Genomic DNA, 20,154 nt, shown 5'->3' with positions numbered 1-20,154 from the left:
GGATTATCACACATAGCAACATTTATGCTCACTTTAAGTCTGTCACATAAAAAATAACATTGTCTTCAAAATTATGTATAATTCCAAAGTTTTTTTTTACATTTTTATGATGTTACAAGCAAAAACTTAAATCTATTCATCTAAATCCCCCTCACCTAAGTCAATGCTTTGTATAATCAGCCATAATTTCAGAGTTGTGTGCAGGTTTGTGTTTGTGTGCATTACCTTTTCTTCTATCGGGGCGTGAAGAGCAGGTGCGTCCTCACAGCTCTTGCTCATTGAGGTCCAATCAGAAGGAGCTTATAAAGGAGTGGATTGCCTGATGCAGAAGCCACAAAGATTTTTGTTGGCCAAGTGGTAATCAGGCTTCTGCATAACTTATTAATACATTAATTTCTTTATTCCAAGCTTACCTTCCAGGAAACCATTATTCAGTTCCCGTATTGTCCGGGATTCCAGTTCACTGCCAACACATTTCCAAAAGTTCATTAGAGAACTCATCTCAGGACCCCCACCATAAATCTCCTCATTGCTCATTGAGCCTCCTCACTTGATCCACGGTCTAGAAAATATCACAATCCACCCCTAAACATTGGAACATCCTCTCCGTCTTCCCCTGGAAAGAAAAACAAGAATCATTATCAACCCGAACCACACACCACAGACGACAACAGCAAGACTTCTTCTTCTTAACAGTTATCAGATATCCTTCCCTTCAATAACTCCACTTACCTCTCCTCCTCAGTGCTTTCTCAGAATCTTCCCCTGACCCCCTGGGGAAACATCTGAGACAGGCCACAGCCAAACCAGGAACAAGTCTCCCCCGGGGCTGTTTTGAGTTATTTACAGGTTCTAAAAGAGCAGAATCTAAGCCTTCCAATGATGTCAAACTTGTGGAAATCAACAAAGTTGAAAAAGATATGACCATTTCAATGTTGGCACTCTGCAATGTAGATTAGTGAGAAAACAGGCTTCAAAGTTTCTTTAGAATCACCCCCAGCCAGGGGGGTGTTAACAAAAGCTGTTGATTTGAATTACTTTGCAAACCTTGCTGCATCCCTTCCCACCTCGTCACTGCCTGTCAATAGAGGGTCCAGATCAAGCCCGGAGTGGCTAATTGGGAGGAGAAGGACAATTCCTGTTGCACCGTCTGATATTTAGCCCACAAGGACTGCTGGTCTCTTTTTTTTTGGCCACTGCTCAGTCAAGACACTGTGGAGTTGATCACGATGCTTTGCTGTACCGCTAACCCTGGGCTACCTCCATCTATACTGGCTGCTGGGTTTTTTTTTCCACACACCCTGGCGTAACATCTGTGCACTCGGTCAATGAGCTGCATGATGGAGAAAGCTAGAATTAAAAAAGAAAAGAAATCTCTGAAAACAGATGCTGTTAAATGTGAAAGAATTTGCAGCTTTTTCAGTAAAATGAGCTTGCGGTTTGAAACTTCAAATGAGGACATTGAAATGGGTAAAGAAAGATGTTGAACTTTACCTGGAAACTACCCTACTAGCGAATTACCAAGTAAGTAATAGTATGGTGCAACGCCACATAACTGGGAATTTTTGTCTTGTAGCCCCTCAGAGTCAGAAGCAAGACACAGCACCAAGTACTAGCCATGAGCCCACACGTCATGAGTGGGCAGGTAGGATTACTCATTAAGTGAATATTATAATTAATATAATGAAGAGTATGGTGCTGATCTGTATGAATTGTGCTCTGAGATGTTAGATGATTCAGTACTAGATTCATGAAACTGACCTGAATATATCAGATGGCTTTGTAACAAGAGGTTATTTAATTTGTCCTGAGAATTAAGACCATTTTCAAAATAGGGTTGAGCGATATGGACTTTAAATTTTATCACAATGTATTTTGGTAATGTTGTGATAATGATAAAGGTGATCATAAAAGAGTATTTCCAGCAGCTTGATGTCTTTTTCAGGTAACTGTGTGTCTATGCCAGCATATTATTGCCCGACAAGCACTAATACTGTCCTTAAAAACATTAAAAAATTTAACATATATTAAAACTAAATTTAAAATATGTTTTATTAGGGCTCAAGTTACATAAAGAAGTGTGATTTTTTTATTACCAAACTGCACACAGTAACTGCATTTAATGTATTGATCCTCTCAATGAATCAACAGTGGAGACAATAGTAAAAATAACAATATTGGCAGTTTTGGGGATTTTCAGACACCACTAGTTGGATTTTACCATTGTCAAGATGAATCCAAATCTTTATCACAATAAGGAATTTTTCACAATAACGATAACATTATATAATAAAGGTCCAGCTCTATTTCAAAATGTGATTTAGTGTCAGAAGCAGAGCCAGTAGTGATGAGGGTATAGTATGGAAGACACAGGTGAGCTATTGTAACAGAGTATGTGAACAAACAAGCATTAGTTCTATTATAACTGCCTGCTGGTGGTGGTCAGAGGGCCTGGTGGCGCGGGTGCATGGCAGCCTCGCCTCTGTCAGTCTGCCCCAGAGCAGCTGTAGCTACTAACATAGCTCACCACCGTCAGGGTGTGAATGTGTGTGTGAATGGGTGAATGACAAAACTGTAGTGTGAAGCGCTTTGGAGGTCGTCAAGACTAGTTAAAGCGCTATACAAGTACAAGCCATTTACCAATTATCATAACTACTTTTTTTTACCAAACAATGTCAGTGACCCGTTAGAAAGTTTGCGCTTCAGAAAGCTTAAGACTCACTGCCGTGAGTCTAAAGCTTTCTTCATCGTCTTCCGATAACGCCAGCAGGAAACTATGAATGTTTGCCAAAATGATGCAGTCACTTTGTCAGCTCTTTCCACTACTACTACTACTCCTGATACAGAATATGAAAGAATCCTGCATCCTGGTCAACAAACATCCCACATTGGAGCGCCGAGGAAGCCGCAGTTCTGCTCTTGGAGATCCGTTCAGCTCGGTCCATCTTCTTCACAAGTCACAGAACTCAGTTTCTCTTTCAAGCAGAGTTAAGTAGATGCATAAGTAGCCATCTGCTCTCTTCAAGCACCAAGCTTATTGGCTGACATGCATAACAAAACCCTGCACGGAGACACACAAAGGCAGGATCCTGATGAGCAGCGGCTATCCTGATCCCAACATGCAGATACCGGTTAGGGGGATTTTAAGCTGAAAACATCCCGAGTCTTAAACACAAAGTTTAATCATTTTAAAACCTTTGAAACTGTCATAGAAAGCAATGAGGTGTTTCTTCATAACCTCAACTACCATATTGTGCAGTAAAACGACAATCACTATTTTCTCAGAAATATAAAGATTCAGATCAGTTTTCTCAGTTTGTGCTCTGCCGACTTGTTCCTACTTTTGCCATGGCGTATCACATTTATTTATACACATTTGGCAAACAGTTTAAATCACTCCCTGTTGTCTACAGTTGTTGCTCACATGAGGGTCTCAAATAAAAGAATTACAGTTGCAAGTAATTGGGGTATGTCTCAGTCCGCTTTGTACATATAAAGGGTGAAAATCTTTCCCATTATTTTGTTTGCGAAACTGCTCAATTCTATCACAGTAAATGTGGATTTTTTTTTTAGTCTTAATTGATTCAGGTCCGGTCAATACTTTTTCTAACACATGAATGTGCTTTGTAAACTATTCCATGCACATGTAACTGCATGTTTAGCATTGTCCATCTCTGAGTTAAACCTCCACTATTAGCCTCAAGTCTATTGCAGCCTAAACCAGAATTTATCTATATTTGACTACATTCGTCTTTATGTTGACTATGAGCTACATCATGACTACAGCATGATGCTGCAACCACAATGCATGCCATCATGTTTTCAGAGGATGGATTAAGCAGTGCTCTATGATCAGGTGTTCAAAGTCTGGGATATTGTTTTATAATCTTACCCTGTTTTAAGTTTTTCCACAACGGCTGTATACCGTGTGTTCATTGGCCTTCGTGATGCTTTTTGTTCACAAATGTTTTCTAAAAAACCCTGAAGCCTTCGCAGAACAATGCCATTTACACTCAGATTAAGCTACAGAAGGAAACGACTTTAAAAATTATTTTGAAAATAATTGGTTGGACAAGATTTCGAGGTATCAGATAAAAGATGATGGAACAGAAACGCTTGCCATGCTTTAAGATTTTTATTTGGAAAACATATTATATGTATCATTTTACTTCTGTTTCAAACATATGTTCTACTTTTGTCTGGACTTGCTGAGTAATACCCTTAGAAACTCTGAAATTTGTCATAACGTAACAAAATGCGTGATGGGGTTTGAATACTTTTGCAAAACATAGTATGTGGTTGTAAAAAAAAATAAATAAACGTGGGAAACTAAAAGCAACTTGTAGCTTTCTATAAAACATAAATAGGACAACAAAAGGGACCAGAGAAAAAAATGATGCAACAACAGGGTTCAAAGGGGAATTTTAGCTTCTGTTCTCACTTACCGCACTTTAAAATTCCTTATTTCTTCACTTTTTGTACCCTCTTTTTCTTCTTCTTGCTGCCCATTCTTGTCTGTATGCCTCTCTTGAAGGATCAAACACTCCTATGCTGTTTGTAAATCACTCAGCCGCTTCAGTGCACAATGTCCTTTTGAACTCTCCACTCTTGTCTTTTCTCTAAATTTGGAGACTTCTGGGAAAAAAAATAAACTCAAAATCCATACAAACAAAGAGAAAAACAAATATAAAAACAAACAAAAACACTTTGGAATGAGAAGCAAAGACATACATACACACAGATAGAGTAGCACACACTAACTTGACTTATGGTGAACTCTTTTTTGAACCACAAAGGGTGCATCCATGCGGGGAAATGATAAGAAACAAACCATGGAGGGTTCAGAAGGGCAGGAGGCAGGGGAGATGTAGGTCTAGAAGATGCAAGGACATCTCCACCACTCCCCTCCTCTCCCTCTCTCTGCTACTTTCTTTCTCTCTCTCTCTTTCTCAGTGTGTTATAGTGAGAGATCAGAGCATGTTGAGAGGGGCTTTTGGCTTTTCTCTCTGAGGATAAAGCTTGTTCCGGCCTTGTGCAGCTGAAGCCGACTGCGGCACTGTCCATGGTGCTGAATCAGCTGGAAGGTCTTCAGCTTCTTTTTCTTTTTTTAACGATATCTCTCCCTCTCTCTGTCTTTCTCTCTTGCTCTCTCTCTATATATATCCTAATTTACCAATCTCAAAACTTCATCATATTCTATCTGCCTCTGCAACTTTGTACTCTCGATTTTCCTCTTCAGTTTTTCACTCTTCAAACTTTGCATGCCCCATTATCATGAAAGCAAGTAAGCAGAAATAGATTTGACTGAATATAATGGAATATGTAAATCAGAAAGACAGATATAAATAATCAAAAATGGCATGATGACTGTGGGTGTTTTTAAGCAACTGGTTTTCTTAATGTTGTGACACTTGAGCTAAAAGCTACTTTAAGTTCAAACATGATATGTTTATTCCATTATGTGTTATATCTAATTGAAAAGCTTAAACCTACTTATGTAATCTCCCAAAAAATACGTCTAGTCTTTTCAAGTATGTTGCACTAATTATATATACACTGCTCAAAAATAAAGGGAACACTTAAACAACACAACGTAAATCCAAGTCAATCACACTTCTGTGAAATCAAATTGTCCACTTAAGAAGCAACACTGATTGACAATCAATTTAACATGCTGTTGTGCAAATGGAATAGACAACAGGTGGAAACTAGAGGCAAGTAGCTAGACACTCCCAATAAGGTAGTGGTTCTGCAGGTGGTGACCACAGACTTCCCAGTTCCTCTGCTTTTTGGCTAATGTTTTGGTAACTTTTGAATGCTGGCGGTGCTTTCACTCTAGTGGTAGCATGAGCCGGAGTCTATAACCCACACAAGTGGCTCAGGTAGTGTAGCTCATGCAGGATGGCGCATCAATGCGAGCTGTAGCAAGAAGGTTTGCTGTGTCTGTCAGCGCAGTGTCCAGAGCATGGAGGCACTGCCAGGAGACAGGCCATTACACCAGGAGTCATGGAGTAGGCCGTAGGAGGGCAACAACCCTGCAGCAAACCCACTACCTCTGCCTTTGTGCAGGGAGAAACAGGAGGAGCACTGTCAGAGCCCTCCAACAGTGTTCAGCAGGCCACAAATGAGCATGTGTCTGCTCAAACGATCAGAAATAGACTCCATGAGTCCATGAAATAAATGAAAAGAAGTCCTGTTTTTACACTGAACAAAAATTGATAAACAACAATTTTTTTTCGCTCCCAGTTTTAGGGGGTTGAACAAAAAGGAATCTGTGTTGCTGAACACTTCTCCTTTACTGAGATAATCCATCCCACCTCCCAGTTGTGGCACATCAAGATGCTCATTATTGCACCTGTGTGCCTTAGACTGGCAACAATAAAAGACCCGTTGACATGTGCAGTTTCTTTACACAGCGCAATTCCACAGATCTCACAGGTTTTAAAGAAGCATGCAATCGGTATGCTGACCGCATGAATGTGCACCAAAGCCGTTTCCCGTGAATTGAATGTTCATTTCTCTTGCACAACTCATCTCCAAAGCAGTATATCAAACCAACCTCACCACCACAAACCATATGGTGTAACCACACCAGCACCTCCACATCCAGAATATTTACTTCCAAAATCGTCTAAGACCATCCGCCCGGACATCTGCTGCAACAATCAGGTTGCATAACCAGATACTTTCTGCACAAACTGTCAGAAACTGTCAGGGAAGCTCATCTGCATGCTCATTGACACCATAGGGGTCTCACCAGTTGCCCACTCAAGTCAGTTCCGAAGTGTAGGCAGGTTAACATTCAATGGTGTCTGGAACATTGGCGGGGATCTCTTCACAAATGAATCCTGGTTTTTACTGTTCAAGGCAGATGGCTGACTGTGTGCGTCGTCGTGTGGGTGAATAGTTTGCTGACATCAACTTTTTGAATGGCTCATGGTGGTGGTGGGGTTATGGAATGGGCAGGCATATGTTACTAAACAACAACCAGAGGTGCATACACACAGGTGCATTGTATTAATTGGCATTTTGAATGCACAGAGATACCATGACAAGATCCTGATTCCTTTTGTTGTGCCAATCATCCATGGCCATCACCTAATTTTGCAGCATGACAATGCATGGCCCCATTTTGCAAGGATCTGTACACAATTTATGGAAGTTACAAACATCTCAGTTCTTGCATGACCAGAATACTCAGCAGACATGTCACTCATTGATATACAGCAGCATGTCCCAGTTCTTCTCAATATCAGCCTTGTCAGGGTTCTGTTTGTGTGCCTGCTTTGATTACCTCCATAGGTGGTGGCTGAGGGGGCGTGCCCCACACCTGCGGCTCGTCAGAGGCAGCTTCCTCTGGCTTCTTAAGCGGAGCACGGACAGACGGAAGATGCCAGAGCCTTAACCAGTCGTGGTACGACGTAGCCCTGTCCCAGCCTTAGTTCCTGCTCGTAAGTCTTCGTCTTTGCTTTGGACTAACTTTGGTTCTCCTGTTTTTTGTCCCACTTTTTGTGTGCTTGGATGCACTCACCCGTCTCGAAGCTCCGAAGACATTTTTTAACCTGTGGAATCATCAGCTCAGATTTTGCTCTCACGCTCCCCCTCGTACTCCCTTGGCGTTACCAAGACGGACTTGAGGTTTCCCCTCCCGGATTCCACAGACTTCTCCAGGATTCCTGAACTCTGGTTAATCCGTTTGTCGCTCCAGTCAGTTGAGGTTTGCCTCGGATTCCTCGCCAGCTCCATCTGCCGCCCTCCAGTCACCACCCCACCATCTAGAGTAGGCACACAAGGTTCCCGAGGCGCTACTCTTCCCCAGCAAGGTCTCTCCTTCTACATGGTAAGCAGGGTATGATTCGGCACGTTCCTGATTCTTGCCTTCTATTCATTCTCTCCCCTTTCTCTTACAGTCAACCCCGCTCTGACGTTCAGGCCTCGTCCAGGCGATTAAATTCTTGCTTCATTTACTGCCTTCTTCTTAATAAACATCTTAAAACTGTGCTCTGGTCACCCGTTCTTATCAGCATGTGGGCTAAGCATCTCAAAAACATGACAAGCCTATAGTCCCCACAGCTATTTAAGAGGAATGGATCAACTTTCCACAGACAACAATCAACAACCTGACCAACTCTATATGGAGGTGATGAGTTGCACTGCATGAGGAAAATGGTAGTTACACCAGAGGCTGACTTATTTTCTCAACATATAATCTCTAGAAATGGAAAGCAGGAGATTTATTGCACCTTCTATTATGTGTCTACTACAAAACATGGTAAAAAAATACTTCCACGAGCGAACCATGAAGTTCACTGGGTGTGAGTTAAAAGAAAAGACAGCACACAGTTTGTAAACATAAAAACAGGATGAAATACATCTTAGGGAGGTGTGTCTCAGACACCAAAGATGCATTGATAAGGGAGGGTTCCCAGCTGATGACCCCATGGATGCACCTGTACGTCAATCATAATCCACTACCATTTCCAAGACTGCAGACTTATAAGAGGAACTGAAACATTGAGTTCTAATAGCCCTACCAAAACAATCCTAAAAAAAGGATGCTTTTCAAAAGTTAGTTCTTCAATGAAGATTCACAAAATCCAATTGTCAGAGCTCTTCCGTCCCTCATGTCTTTTGCTTTTTGGTTTGTACTAATATCACATCAAAGGCATTTAGAAAGTAAAACCAGTTTTCACTCCATGCTTCTCAAAGTCTCCAGTAATAATACATTTTAATGATAATCATCCCTAAAATAAGCTTCCCATTAGTCACATTGCCTCTGGCTCCCTCTTCTCTTACCCATCATAGCTTTGTTTATATTTCAACTGAACTTCCAAGCATAGATTCCATCATCTTCATCTTAGTCTGATCCTTGCCCATTCTCTAAATCTTTTTGTCTGGTTATTTATATATATATATATATATATATATATATATATATATATATATATATATATATATATATATATATATATACCCAGTATCTCCCCATGCTCACCGGCTTCAGCTCACAACCAGCCACAGTCTTGAACTATTTTCTGCTCTGCCAGCAGTGCACCATGTAATTTATCTCATCTGCTGCTAATGAGATAGAACGCTCATCTTTTGTTATCTATGAAACTCTGCAGAACCTGGAAAGTAAGCCTAATAATCTGCCTGTTGTATTGGTTATTTCTTTTTTCTAATGCTTGCCAGCTGTGAAAATATGCCATGTTGTAACAAATTGTAACTGTCCACTAATTTATGTGTCTAAAATGACTGTAACTTAACATATAGGCAACCTTTGAAGTGACCTAAATCCCACTTTTTATGTTTGCCGAAACAATCTCTGTCATATTTATAATTAAGATGCTTCTTTAATTGTTTTCTTGCTGAAAACCCAATATATTCATATGTGACTGTTAAAATTCTGCTGCCTGCAGCAGGCCAAGTTTGTCAGAAACAGCTGCTTCATCCTGTCAACAAATTCCTTTACCGTGGCAGCCTCTCTAAAGCGTGCAGCATGTTACATCTTGTTTGCCCGGTCTGAACTAAGGAGAGAGTGTAAAAACAATATCTTGTGTTAGAAGAGGGATTGCTTTGCCATGCAACAACAAAAGCCACTGTGAATTACAACTTTTGATCAAACACTAATTTAGGGTATGTGTTTTGGTGTGTGAAAATGCAAATGAAGAAAATAAACATTAATAAATGGAAAGCCGTATACCAGATTTAAGACAGTATGGTGCATATGTCTTTTGGAAATACTAATTTACCTCAATATAATCTCCTGGTGATGTACAAGCGGTGCACATAATATTAAAGGGGGGAAATAGCCAAAGTCTAAAGTACTTTGAAAAACCTTTGAAAAGCTTTAAGATCTATTGATCAAAACCACTTTAAAAGATTACCAGAAAGTCTAGGCTTTTCAAAGCAATGCATTAAAACAGCAGAGTGGTTGAAAATGTCGTCCTAGCACTAGACATTTGGCAATATTTGTATTGTCATATCAATGTATTAATGTAATTTCTCTATATCAACATGTACATTATACTCTCACCAATACAACTTTTTTTATATTGTTGCTTTGTTTTATGTCATCAGAAGCTGAATTGTATGGTCAGGTTGAGAGATTGCTACAACGCCATCAACAATGCAGACGACTGTCCAATATGGCACTACGTTCTTTCAGGAGGAATGAATGCTGCTTGTCAAGACTTGATGCAATCTACTGGGTTTCCTTAGATAGGAAACTTTTTGACCAATCTGTCTTGGTGATCGGATTGAATTTAAATTTGTAAAGTGCCTTGAGATGACACGTGTTGTTAATTGGCACTATACAAATAAAATTGAATTGAATTGAACAATTGCAGACAGTGGAGTAAAAAGGCAACCTAACCAGGATTAGACATTGATCTGCGGAAACTAAACTTCTTTTGAGGACTTAGCCTTATTTATACTAAAAGACACTGTAGATAGCCACTCTCATTTACCCTGCTATCTTTAAGCTGCCATTTGGATAATTAGAATTTAGCATATGACAGTGGAGAGTGATGCTCAAAACATCATCGACTGACTGCAAATCAAGCGTAAGTCTGAGAACACCACAATGTCATGTGAGAAATATTACCTCATTTTGGAAAATAATTTTGTTCAAAAAGTACCTTTTAACTCTTAAACGTAATGTCACATTTCAGCTCAGTTGCCCGCATATATATATTTATTATGTTTCACGCTTATTTCCCAACTCTTGACATACATGCAGCATTACTTTTCCATTATAACACAATAATAAATAAATAATAATTATTATTTAAATTATTTATATATATATATATAAATAATTATTGTTATTTAAATTATTTATATATATATATATATATATATATATATATATATATATATATATATATATATATATATAATTTTAAATTATATAATAATCCTTTGTGATGTGCTAATCTTTCACAAATATTGGCTACGTTGCACCTTGGGGCTGTAACGTGGAAATAAAAAATTTCCTTTGGCGTGGATACTTTAACCAAACAGTAAAATAGCAGCAACTTTAAACATGCCCACCGTGACATCCCCGCCCCGCCCTTCAAGCACCTTCAACCGTGTGGACCGGAGCGTCTGCTGGCGGACCCCAAACTGTATCACCCACTTCTCCCGGGCGAACGCCTCGGTGATCGCATCACCCATCGGCGTCATATCGCATCCATCTGTTATTAGCAGCTTGCAGCCTAATCCTGGAGCAGCGACTCGTCTACAGACAGGGCTGCACGCCGACACAGGGGAGGGAGGGAGAGGGAGAGACCTGAGAAGGAGCTGGTGGGCGTAGCGCCTCCCGGGACAAACAGCCGCACAGTGCGAAAGTAACTGCTGGAAGAGGGACGCGTCGTTAGAGAGGATTTTTAACGGAATGTAAGGACGCAGGCTGTTCTCTTTCTTGAGCTTTGCTGCGCTTTTCTGGGCGCTCCACGCTGCTGGTGTCCGGCATCCTTCCTTGGAGAGAGCAATGCGGAGAGAAAAGAGAGGTCAAAGCAAAGTCACTTCTGGCACTAAAAAGAGGTGAAAAGCCCGCTTATAACGTATCTGTCTTATCGTTTATTTTATCTAGAAATTATACTCGTGCTTTTCTGTATATTCTTTTTCATCCACTTGACAAACCTTACAGGACATATAAAACAGCCATCAACCCGATTGGATTATTTTTTTGTTCCGAGAGCAAATGTGGATCAGATGCATGCAAAGATGAGTAAAATATGCTCCCTCATGTGCAGCGGTGACAGCTGAATGGAGGCGCACGGAGCATCTTCTACAGAGAGCGGGTCGACAATCAGAGCGCACTGTGGTTTCTGAGTTCCGCTCAGTACCCTTCAGACACCGGATTCCAACAGTATCAGCCCTCGCCAGCTGGGTGTTTTTATTTTTCGCCTCTGATTAATCGATCGTGTGGACAAAAAAAAAAAAATAATACGGGAGAGATCTCGCATGGAAGCAGAATAGAGAGTGGCGGTGCGCCCGTTTAACTGGAGCATCACATCCATTCTTTCATTCCTGTCCCAGCTGACTTGTGCACCGCTGTGGGTTAGAGAGGCTGCCACCGGGCGGTTTTTGGTGCATACTCAGCGGGAACTAAACTGAAAAGCCTTATTCCCCCCCGCCATCCTGAAGGACCCTGCTGCGCGGCGGAAAACCGTGAGAAAAGTGGATATGATTGCTTATTTGGCTTAACGACGCGTGTGCGATCAGGTGGAGGATTATTTAAGAGGCTCTTTTCTGAGGAGATATTCACCTGGCTCATCAAGCAAGAGAAGACGCACAGGTACATAGCCTACTCTATTTTTTTTATTTTCTGTACAGTTCATTTCCCTCATCTACCTCTTCCTTCGAGTCGTTTTATTTTGTGCAAGCAAAAATGTTTTCTTTTTTTGTTGTGATTTTGGAAGATTGAAGTTGAGTCCACAGACGAGAAAAGAAGAGATGGCAGATGAGGGAGATAATGGCGCTGGTGTTTTCTCTCCCACACGATTCAGGGAGATATTGATACCTTCTTGCTTGATTAAAGACACGAGGAATGGAGATGGGCGTCATAGTGGTTAAAAGGGGTCTGAAACGGGCTGAAATAAGAATTGCACAGAGAGGAGGCAGAGTTTTGTCAGGGGTGGGTGGCAGATGGCTGGGTGAGAAAGGTTGAACTGAGCAAAAGAGGAAGGGGGGTCGGGAGTGGTGAGACTGGAGAGGCTAAAAGGGAGATTTTAGGGTGTGGGGAGAGGATGCTCAGATGGAATACAGAGAGAGTGTAGGAAGAGATGAGCTGGATGATGGGTGGGTGTAGGGGGGGGGGTTAATAGCAGCAGAGAGGGCGGTCTACTGAAAAGGTAAGTAGAGAAAATATGGGAGGACAGCAGAAGGTAATGGAATAAAATAGATTGGGAGGGCAGAGTTGAACAGTTGGAGCTATGGTTGGTGGGGAAAGGGACCAAGACAAATGAGAAAACATACAGAGTGGAGGTGTTGCAGCTTGTACGGAAATAATCCCTCAGGAGAAGTTCCAAAAGTATGTGTGAAATAATGTCTGCGCTCTAGCTACGTATATATAATGTTTGGGACAGTCCAGTGCATGCATTGCTCTGTTTCCGCTTCACGGTGAACACATGAAGAGAGACCACAAACAGCAATAAGGAAACAGTTTAGTCTGCTGTGTCAGCTCATCAGCTCCTCTTTACCTGGTATATTTTCTTCATTCAACTGCCCCAATTGCATTTTGGTGGGTTTTGCAATTGCTCAAAGCCCCATTTAAAACACATGTAATCACACAAGGAAGATTAATTGGGTTTTGTAGGAAGATGGTTACCATTTTGCTAATTTCTGTCCTAGGACCTCTGTACCCTTAATTCAGCTTTGTTTCAATATGAACAGAAGTTTGAAAGAAGTTATACAGGGACTTGCATTGCAACCTTTAACTTTTAGACATTTTTTCAAATCTCGACAATGTAGCACATATTTGTGAACTGGAAGAAAAAGGATACCTGGTTTTAAAAAATGGTTAAGAAAAACTAAAATATTTGGTAGGTTTCTGTATTTAGCTTTGTTGTTTCTGATTACACTAAATTGAATCCAGCCAACTACCTTCAGAAGACACCTAACTGGTCCTACTGTGTCGCTGAGGCTTCTCACTCAAGTTTATTGTACTAAGAGGTTTATTAGGCAACATTAATATACAAATAGTATTGTAAAAACAAGTGAATGCAATGGGCCGAGTAGGGATATTATTTTGGAGAAGTTTAAAGCAAAACTAAGTTATAACAAACTATCCTAAGCTCAGAACATCTCACAGGGTACTGTTCAACCCATCATCAAAAAATGGAAAGAGTATGGTCCAACTGCAAACCTACTACTATATAGCCTCAACCAAAACTGACACAATGGGCAAGGACAGCAACATTCAGAGAAGCAGCCAACGGCTCTTGGCAACTTTGAAGAAGTCGCAGAAAGAAACGTCACTGGGTCAGAGGCTCATCTTCCAGCATGACAAGGATCCTAAATGCAGTCTACTGGGTAATGATGGAGAGATTCAGACCACATTCCTGTATGGAATGCCACAGTCAAACTCAAGACAATTCAAATATAGGCTCTGTGGCGAGACTGGAAAATGGCTGTTCATAGATGCTCAGTATCAACTAACGGTGCTTGAGCTATTTTGCAAGGAAAAATGGGCATCACTTGGAGATGCACTCGCCAAAAAACAACCGTTACAGCACAACGTTTGTTGTGACAAAATGTTGACTCAGGAGAGCTGATTACAAATGCACGGCACATCTTCAAATCTTTATACATAAAAAACAGCCATGCATTAACTTTCTTCAAAATCCATAATTTCATAAATTGTCAAAAACAGTAAAAGTGAAACCCTATGAAGGAAATCTGATGGCTCAACATGTTTACAGTCCCTCGAGAGGGTTGCTGGGAAAAAAAAACCCATAGATGCTTATCATGCTTTTGAATAATTCAGAAGCTGATTAACACAACCCTTGAGTTTACTGTTATGTTTAATGGCCTTGACTCATTAAATCATCTATGAACCTGACATATATGCTATCGCCAGCACACAACTTGTTTCTTTTCTTCTAATTTTATGGTCATTTTTCTTCCTTGTTTTATTAAATGTGTCATTAATGCATTTTCATGTCCCCCTCAAAAATAGCATTACATAGAGTACAAGAACCGAATACTCTTCCACTACCATGGAAACAAGGAGACACGCTGGTAGTTAGATAATAAAATAACATTAGCTATCTGCATCATATCTGTCATTTTTATTTCTTCTGCATTAGCTATTAAATAGCAACCCTTAATTTTCATACAAAGCTAAAACAAACATTTAATATAGTATAACTATATACAAAGTCCTATGTAACCACCAGAGTTCTTTTTAAACACACTTTTGAGCATTTTGGGTGATTTTAATTAAAGACAAAAGCTGTTTCTTAAAAACAGCTTAATATCTTAATATCATAAAAGCATACTTCTAATATTTAAACATAAATTACTTAAATATGAATTAGGATAAAGAAGGTTTATTTCAAATTTTAATTTTGTTTACATCTTTCTGGATAGTTTGCATGTTCTCCCTATGAATGCTATGTTTTCTCGAGGTACTCCGGCTTCCTCTCCCATTCTAACATATGACTGTCGGGTTAATTCATCTCTCCAAATTGCCCTTAGGTATGGGTTTGTGCATGTAGTTTGTGCAAGCCTTTTGTCCAATGACTCCTAGAGACAGATACCAGACCCCCTGTAACTCCCATACTCTTACTTCCCTGCAAGAATAAGTGTCTACAGCCAATAGACGGATGAGTGGATAGATTTTGTCTATGTCATTTTTTTCTGTACTTACAATAAAGTGGAATAGCTGGTAGGGGAACACTTGGATATAAAACCTAAGCATGGAAACTACCTTGTAGAGGCTTTAAAGAAATGATGCGGTATTTAAGGAATACATTCGACTGCTAAGAAATGCTGAGGTAATCAATATCCATCTGGTGCCTTTATGGCAAATATAATATTCTACTTGCAGCTGGCGAGAAACGTAAGGGGAGGTTGAGGGGAACATATTCTCTGTAATGTCTATGGGGGTGACAACATACTTATGTGGCACTCATTTTCTTTTAGTAATTACTGTGTTAATACAGTATATATTAACTAATCTAAATTGCTGTTGTCAAAGGGTAGCTTAGAAAACTTGAGTCAGATTCCTCTGATAACTAGAGAGAGTTAAGTGCCATTTCCAGCTAAGACTTGACATTTTACATTACTTGCATCAATGTTCTTATAATAAATTGACATTTTAAAAAAAATGTTGTTAATTGTACTTTTGAAATCATCTCAAAAACTATGAAACAAACTCTGGAACAGTGTAGATAAACACCTTAAATTCCAACTTTGCTAATGTTGTTTTGAAACAAATACACAATTGGGGCTGTCCATAATCTGCAACAGGTGTGCAAAACTCTACCTTTAATTTTTTCTGTTGTGGATTTTGCTTGACACTTTATCTATGTATTTTTAAGAGGGTGTACTTGTCTACCAACCACAGTCTACCAACCCTAGTCCCCCCCTCTCGCTGTAATATTTGAGTTCTTCCACATGTTGAGTGAAACTGAACACTAAAACTGAGAATATATCTGTGTCCTTTTGCTACTGAGAGGATTTCATCCACCTACAGTGGTAGTTTGTATCTTTTGAGGTAGAGCTGTGTGTTTGAATGAGGTAGGATTTTTCATAGGAGTGTCAGACTAACAGCTGCCCAGACCGACGTATAGAGACCAGAACCACACCTTATTCCAAAATCGAATTATACAACTTTGAGAGAATGCCGTAATAAATAAAAACTGTTTCATAGTTTCCGTGCAATTGGCTTGAAGCAAGTCCATGTCACAGATGTTGTGTACCGATTCGGTTCAGGATACACTTGACTGATTAGCCCAAAGCAGTGTTTTCAAAAGTCAGGCTTGGGCCCATATTGTGGGTTATGATAGAACAGTGAAGGGGTCTTTAGGTAATGTCCTGGTATTTATTAAAGTTTTAAAGGGTTTGTTATACTATTTGCATTCCTGATTAATCTGGCTGTTTATCAGCTGGTCATATGATTTTTAGACCTAAAAAATGTAACATATTGCAGTTATTTTGTAGGTCAGAAGCGTAAAGCAAGTGGTTGTCAAAGTTGTTTTTTTTTTTTGATTGAAACAGTTTGTGATTTGAAAAATGACTTTTTGCTCTCTTAACTATATTGTGGAAATCAACCACTTATCCTTCTAAATGAGATATGCGTTATTTTAGTGTTTTTAGATCATAACATTTCTCATAAATTACATGAGTAAAAATGTGTGTAAAGTGTGTTTGCTTGTCTGTGGGGCAGCAGAAAGCAGGGCTCACACAGGATAAAACTCACGCAAGAACCGCCCATGGCTGAAATCATTATAAACCTTTTTTTTTTATTTGAAGAATTTGCTCTTATATTGACCCTGTTCTTCTTATGGATTACAATGAATCCCTTTTGATAAATTGTATCCTTAAATAATTTAAGTACATTCTCCGTTGATAACTTTATGAGATAATTACTGTTTGGTATTTTAGAGTTGACATTTTTGGGATATATCAGATTTTTTCTACATCATATTGTAAGAAATGAATGCATCCTTGAAGCCTCAGCGAGTGATTAACCTGTGATGATGGGAAAGCGAGTGCCAGCAGAAAGCTGCTGCAGGTGCTGCCTTCTCTTTCCTGCCAACTCCTCAACTGTGACTGACCTATTATATGGTGTTACAACCTGACTGAGTGATCATGACTGAAAAGGGAAAGGATGCAAGAAAATTATTTATAAATATTTAGTTTATCAAAATTAACAAAAATAAAGAGTTGTTTAGTTTGTGGAATCATTCAAGTCAGTATGAATGGGTAACAATGTTGAACATAATGCTGAGTGTTAAATTAAAAACAAATACAAAAAACAAAATTCTGGAGGACAATCATGGCAAAAATAGGGGACGGACCAGCCCATCCCTCAGTCCTGCACAGCACCAAGGCCTTTATATCGGCATAAAGGACTAACTCAGGTGTTTCCAATTACTTCACCTGCTGCGCTCCAGCCAATGGATCTGTTCCTGCAGCAGCTCAAACAAATAGTAACCTGACAGGGCTGTCACAATGGAAATCTGGTATAACTTTGTTTTGCACTAGAAAAACTTTCTTTTCACTTGAAGATGTGTGAAAGGTGCCAGCCACATGACTCCACAGCGGAGTCCTTGAGAGTTAGCAGGCCTGTAACACAATCTTGTTTTCTTGTCTGTCGGTGAGATTAAGGGGGGGGGGGGGGGGAAATCACCTCTCTGTATTTGATTAAACTTAGAAGAGATTTGGAACATGAGCAAAATAAGAATCCATTATATTTAATTGCAACCAGATCACTTTCTTTAAAACTGAAAACTGGGGCATTGGCCTTAGTGGAGGGTGTAATCTCTAAGTGCCCTTCTAGTTTTATTTTATCCCATTAATGTCTGCTGGGAGCCCACAAGAACCCTTGGCTTCACCCTTCCTGCTGCCTTGATTGATGGTGAAGTGCATGCTCTGTTGGCCCAGTTTTGAGTTCATATATGTAGCTGAACAACTTTCATGTAGATGAGTGAAGAGCTTCATTTCAGTACATCTTCCCTTTTAGAGGAGTTCAAACTTGACATGTCAGTTCATATAAGAGAGCCATTTGCAATTGGAACAGTAGTTCTAAGGGTAACAGTATTTATATAAAAAAATAATAAAACAGCGGCAGATCATAGCTCATTTTTTGTGTATTTGATCTCTTATTTGCATTTAAGGACAGACTGGATTGGCTAGCTCAAATATGTAATCAGTTGTAGTCCAGCAAAAACGGAGCCATGTGCAGGGACAGGTAGGGGTCTCTGAGGATTTAGACCCTCATTTGACCTTGATTTCCAGTTTAAACAGGCTCCAGAGGTGTCACTGTATTATCCCTCTGGCTTATTGGGGCTTAGGTTGAAGATTTCAGAAAATCTACGCAAGGGATAAGAGAAACCAGAGAGTGTGATAAAACTGCTGTCAAACCTTGTAAATTTTGAGCACAGCAGTTATGTTTACACTTCTCTTTGTTGGATGGAATTCAGAGCAGATAAGTGGGATTTTTTTGTCCTCCTAAACTTAGTGTGGCATAGTTGGAAGATTGTAGGGTAGATATTGTGTGACATTTAATAATGAAAGCCTTTCAGCCCTGCTGCTTGTGCAACAGTCGATAACGTGAAGTCCTTGATGGTGTTTTCAATATGCAAACTGTATTAAAACAGGGAGGAGTAGTGGTATGTTTGAGAGTGATAGGCGTTTATGTGCAAAACAATGGAAATCAATTTTCTGCAACATTTTCACATTTATTTTGTTTTCCACGATCTTCATTTCATCATCACCATACTCTTGTAAATATTTAAAATGTGTTTATTTGAAATATATATATATATATAAATGTAACATCCTCTGCAATAAATTCTAATGAGCCTAGATGTAAATTTTAAAAAACAAGAAAAAAAATCCTAGCCAAAAATAGTTGTGCTGTGTTATATATAAATAAATTAAGCTAAAATTAAAAAAAAAAAAAAAAATATGGTTTAAGAAGTCTTCTATATTTATCCAGGCATTTTACTGTTATTTCCAATGTTTTACTCAAGAAAGATTTGCACTACAGATCTGTAGGAAAAACATGTAATTATTTTAACAGTCAACAACACATTTTCAGGACTAATGGGTGTAAATCTGACCCACTGGGATTGATCTTGGGACACTTTGTTTTATTTATATACATTATTATTTCATGTTTCCTGCACTTTCCTGATCACATTTTTTAGAATTGTTATTATTTATTTTATTATTTTTTTTCAAACGAAATGTCACATTGTCACATTTAGTTTTATTCTTGATCCTTCAGCCCCTCTTACTTTGAGAATTTCAACATTTCTTGCATAAATAAATACAGTACATAGCTTGTGTTTGTATTTTTAAAAATAGTTAACTGTCTCTAGCTTTTATTCCTTGTAAAACCATTTTCCAGATGCAAAAGACCATTAAACTAACTGCTTCTTTTACAGATTCCCTCTAAAAGTGATGCATTTTTATTTAATCTAGGCACATTACTAAACAGCAGCTATATTCAAATTTTAATCCAGTCCCTCTCAATGAAACAGTTAAAACTAAATGTTTTAAAAGGATAATATTCCAGTTGAACTATTTTTGGATTTCTAGTTGTTTACATTTCAGATCATTGTTTATACTTGATTGCATTTAAACCGCTAGACATCAGGCTGGAAAGAATAAACCAAAAAAATCGAATTATTTCAGCGTGTAGCTGAACACGCTTACTTCTTTTTTATTTATGCATTTTTTATTTAGCTATGAAGGGAGCTATTGTATTGTTTTTATCTCAGTAGGATGATTTGTGTGTTTATACTTTTGCTTACTTTTGTATTGCTGTGTTTTTATGGTATTTTCACTGTGCAAGGTAAAAATAAAGACTGCATTTGTGGAAAACATTTTCATAGTGTAATGGATGTTTCAATACTGTTCTGGGTTCCCTTAACCTTGATTTGAAACTATTTGAGCTGCTATGTGCAATTC

At 39.1% G+C, this 20,154-nt stretch overlaps 1 protein-coding gene and 1 long non-coding RNA gene across 2 annotated transcripts in view; one reads left to right on the top strand and one right to left on the bottom strand.

Annotated features, from left to right (window-relative positions):
• Positions 1–239: 239 nt before the first annotated feature.
• Positions 240–1,056, bottom strand: LOC118566744. The gene is made up of 3 exons (XR_004933267.1): positions 551–1,056; positions 414–463; positions 240–319 (listed from the first exon to the last, which is right to left on the bottom strand). It is a non-coding gene; the product is annotated as an uncharacterized LOC118566744 (long non-coding RNA).
• Positions 1,057–11,268: 10,212 nt separating this feature from the next.
• zgc:172282 (leucine-rich repeat and fibronectin type III domain-containing protein 1-like protein) overlaps positions 11,269–20,154 on the top strand; it is a 285,696-nt gene continuing 276,810 nt past the window's right edge. The window contains exon 1 of the mRNA XM_021310766.2: positions 11,269–12,304. The gene's annotated coding sequence lies outside the window, so the exon portion shown is untranslated. The remainder of the gene's footprint in view (positions 12,305–20,154) is intronic.

This window comes from Fundulus heteroclitus, chromosome 18, assembly GCF_011125445.2.
Source record: "Fundulus heteroclitus isolate FHET01 chromosome 18, MU-UCD_Fhet_4.1, whole genome shotgun sequence".
NCBI classification, from domain to species: domain Eukaryota; kingdom Metazoa; phylum Chordata; class Actinopteri; order Cyprinodontiformes; family Fundulidae; genus Fundulus; species Fundulus heteroclitus.
This window is presented reverse-complemented; position numbering and strand designations above follow the sequence as displayed.